The following is a 4,886-nucleotide window of genomic DNA, read 5'->3' on the forward strand; positions in this document are numbered from 1 at the left end:
GACTAGACACCGTTTTCATGCAGTTAGGCTTTACACTCATTCATCCGTAAGCCGGTAGAATTTGTTGGAAGTCTCCAGTAAAATGCAATCTGTTCCAAGTCGATTTAATTACGCTAAACTGGATTAAGGGCCGATATAGAGTGCTTTGCAATGGGATTTGTTGAAGGTAATCCAGCCCACTACTATTCTATACTAATTCCCATTATGGCACATGGTAAGCCCGTACACTTTGACTAACACAAGGTAAATTAGAAAAATATTGAGTACCGATTGCATCCGGGGGTAATTGATTTTTTGCCTATTTAATACACCGTTTAGTCCAAAGCATGCGTTTTACAAGTTCCCCTTTTAATGAGGTTAAGCTGGAAGGTTGAAGACGAGGTGTTCGAAGTGAATAGCTTGCTTCTAATTTAATGGAACACGTCTTCCGTTTAAATGAATCGAAAAATGTATGTGCTTAACAAATATCCACGGATAAACGTAGTCTGTCCTGATATGATTACCGCCTTGTATATTTTAGCGGTTCAGACACAGTCCAAATATTCCTACATTAACCACCAAGAAAAGGAAAATACACAACTAGAACTCATTCGCTAGATTAAATTCTAACATCAATCAAACAAGCGATGCAGTGAGGCTGTTTAAGCAATATATTTAACGTATGTTCAACAACAGCCGAACTAGCACACCTGAAACCGTGTTGACATTTTGGTGAGACTCAGTGAACGGGGACTTCGTCAAAACTATCGCAGTGCCACATGTGACCCCTTTACTCTCAAGATAAGTAACATCAACCGTGGGAAATATTGAACTCAGAATGTTTGGCAAAGGAAGAACAAAATGTGTCAGCTCTAGTTTGCCACATCTTTTAAAAAATATGATCCGACGATGTACTGTTGGCACTGCTGAAAGCTAGTCACAGGTTTTGGAACATTTTGATTTGACTTTTGTTAAGTATTTTCCTGTATGTCATTTGTAGTTATTCCATTGAATTCTTACAACTTCATATGGTGAGAAATCGTATATTTGTGTTTGTTTGCATGCACCTATTCATTGCACCGCCAACGGTGTGTTATTGATTTCATTATATATATTTATATTAGCAGGGTTGTCGAGTCAGTTATGATAGCTGTAACTGTTAGATTTTTAAGCTGAATTTAATAGTAGTCTTGAAAAATAAAACATGAAATATTGACCCTAAGAAGATAATTGTATCATTTACATATATCTAAAAGGCTTCTGATGTTGTTAAGCGAATTCTAGTAATCGGGCATACATTCATTGCGTCATAGCAATACAATGGAAAACATATCGTATTTACTCGGCACTTGCAGACCGTATAGTAACAAAGCAGTTTATTATATACCGCCTGTACTTTCTGATTTTTATGCAAGTTTAATGCAGTTGTTTGTATAGAATTCTGGGGTTAAAATCGTGGGAAATATTTGAGAAATAAACTGTTTTCAGACCTGTCCAGAACAATAGCTGAAGAAGTACTAGTACATTGGCCACTGAGTTGAAAACTTTGGTGTAAACAAGCGTTTAATGCACATAACCACTTTCAATTACGATCATTCAGATGATAATCATGTATTTACGAAATACAACGTATCAAACACTAAGTTCAAAGCTATTAAATACAACAACGCTAACAGCAATTATACGAGAATATAACTCCGGACATTGTACCGTAAAACGATACCAGGTCCTCATTTCTGTTTCAATTTTGATAAACTCTATTAAACGGTGTATGTTCCGATGACGACACAGTCGCTCACCTTTAACGTAAATCCGAGTGCAGGCATTCACTGTGTTCATGCTTGAACACAACCGGAGTTTAATAAGTTCAATTAAACGAAGCCCGCAGCGGGTCTCTTGTCTTCTTGAATATAAATGGCATACTTAAATGAAAGACCTACCTGTCTCTACGATTGCAATGCCGAGGGCAGATGTCCATGAAACCAACGTACCTTCAAATATGAAGAAAAAAAATTGTCATGTACTTTGAAAAACCACAATCCACTACGCTATAGTGGTAGATGGATCTAATAATGCTTCCAAATATGTATCTCATCTGTGATTGGTTAGTCATTGTAACTGCTTCAGACACCAATATGTATTGGCCATCTCATTCTTAAACAGGATATAGTGACACCGACACTGAAACTTCATATTGTCTCTTGTGACGTTCTTGGGGCAACTAGTTAATGTGTAGGTTGATGACTAATGCAAGTTGCAGCTATATCTCTGGTATCGTTACTAAAATGTATTTCCCTTTACTCTATTTTCTAACATCATTGAGCTAAAATTTCTGATCATTTGTGCTAAGTATTACAATTTACTGCACATGCAACCCTAAGCAGGTTTATTAATTCTCTCAAATTGCTTCTATTTCTTGTGTAATTATAATTATGTATAATATATCAACAGTAAGCTAAAATACACGAATCCATATTGGGATAGTTTAATGATGGATTCCTCTCATAACAAGTGACCTGTCTCGTTCACACGGTTATCCTACCTCCCTTACTAAGAATAATAACTGACTACTACTTCATAGACTGTATTATGTAAAATATTTGCTCCAAGCAATTACTTACTGCAACTTTTTAGACGCCATTTTGTTGTAAGGCATTATGGGATGATATAAAAAGAATGGAAAGTAGGCTTTTCATCCGGGTCCTTAAGCTTGTCTTTCCTTATTAAGAATATTAAGAATATTATCACATATGTCTTTTTTACGTCTATATTGATAATTTCTTTTGCACTTTGCAGGAAAATCTTGCAATTGTTTTTACAACGGCTACTACAACAACCGCTCCACAGACATATACACCCAGTCCATGTGTCCATAGTTTTGAAAAATGCAATTTTGGGATTGTTAATAGTATAGCCCGTCTAATCTGTACTACACAGATCCTGGTAACACTTACTATACAGAATGCACTCAGTGATGACTATCCTTTAGACTACAACATGCGATATCCTGTAGATACATGCGATATCCTGTAGATACATGCGATATCCTGTAGACTACTACATGCGATATCCTGTAGATACATGCGATATCCTGTAGACTACTACATGCGATATCCTGTAGACTACTACATGCGATATCCTGTAGACTACTACATGCGATATCCTGTAGATACATGCGATATCCTGTAGATACATGCGATATCCTGTAGACTACTACATGTGATATCCTGTAGACTACTACATGCGATATCCTGTAGACTACTACATGCGATATCCTGTAGACTACTACATGCGATATCCTGTAGATACATGCGATATCCTGTAGATACATGCGATATCCTGTAGTTACATGCGATATCCTGTAGACTACTACATGCGATATCCTGTAGACTACTACATGCGATATCCTGTAGACTACTACATGCGATATCCTGTAGATACATGCGATATCCTGTAGATACATGCGATATCCTGTAGTTACATGCGATATCCTGTAGACTACTACATGCGATATCCTGTAGACTACTACATGCGATATGCTGTAGACTACTACATGCGATATGCTGTAGACTACTACATGCGATATCCTGTAGACTACTACATGCGATATACTGTAGACTACTACATGCGATATCCTGTAGACTACTACATGCGATATCCTGTAGACTACTACACGCAATATGCTGTAACTCAGACCACTACTCTATACTGGTCTGAGGCTGTAAGGAGAAGGCTTCTGATAATACTAGTATATTATAATTTACCATGACATGACAGTACGTAAGTTGTGATGCTGAGGAGGACTTGGGTGACAGTGTACTCGGTATTAATATCCACCGATCACATTAAAAGTATGATAATTATCGGTACAGTTGTACCAACAATACACACATTACCCAACTTACCTTTTGAGATTACATGTACAATAAACTCAGTTTTATCAGATGACAATGTTCATCAAGTTCCTGAATCTATCTTATTTTCCTGTTTTTGTTATATTTCTTTTTTTTATTTCAGAATACTAACACGTGCAAGTAGCAAGTGCATAGCACATATACATATATCATAATAAATCGTGAACCATATCATTCCTAGACTTTCTCAGACGAATATGTGCCGCAACCCACAGTTAATCAATTAAGCCATAGCGTAGAGGTATACGATTAGATTTTGATGTTAGCAAAACAAGTAATCAACAAACTCAATATTTGTCATCCCATCATCTTGCTATATCTCTTATTTGTTGTATTTTTGAATGTAGAATATTGACTTTCCAATGGGGGGGGGGTTGTTGTTGGGGGGTCTAGTTTAAGTTTAAGTTTAAGTATTAGGAAGCAGTTGTTGTAGAACCAGTAACAAACATGCATGGACACTCAGTCTAAGAGTCTAAAACATAAATTTCAGCTATTACACGAACATTTCATAAAGTGTATAAATTAAACAAAACAAGCCCAAAAACAGTAAAAAATACGCCATTTGTTGTCATTAGTTACTGTAATCTTTATTATACGATAACTTACTGAAAAGTCTTCATCATTTCCCAAGACTAACATATTAAATTTATACGATCAACTGGTGACCAATTATATCGTATACATTTGTCAAAGCATTGCACTTGGTATTCAAGTTTTTTTTTTAAATGAATGTTGCTTTATCTTCTTAAATTGGCATATTTTCGACCCATGTGTGCTGACGTCATCTAGTGCGATCATTCAACTATCGACACAAAGTACTGGTCATTAATACACTATAATCCTGTCGTAACAACAACCTCCCCGATGAATGTGGATATTTCCTGTCTATAATTGTTTACGTTTAACATCATATACTGTACATGTATCTCACATTTGTTCATTTCCCAGGCTAACAAACATTTCCACATTTGACTCAAGCTATTATTGATAATG

Source organism: Glandiceps talaboti, chromosome 12 (genome assembly GCF_964340395.1).
Source record: "Glandiceps talaboti chromosome 12, keGlaTala1.1, whole genome shotgun sequence".
Lineage (NCBI taxonomy): Eukaryota > Metazoa > Hemichordata > Enteropneusta > Spengelidae > Glandiceps > Glandiceps talaboti.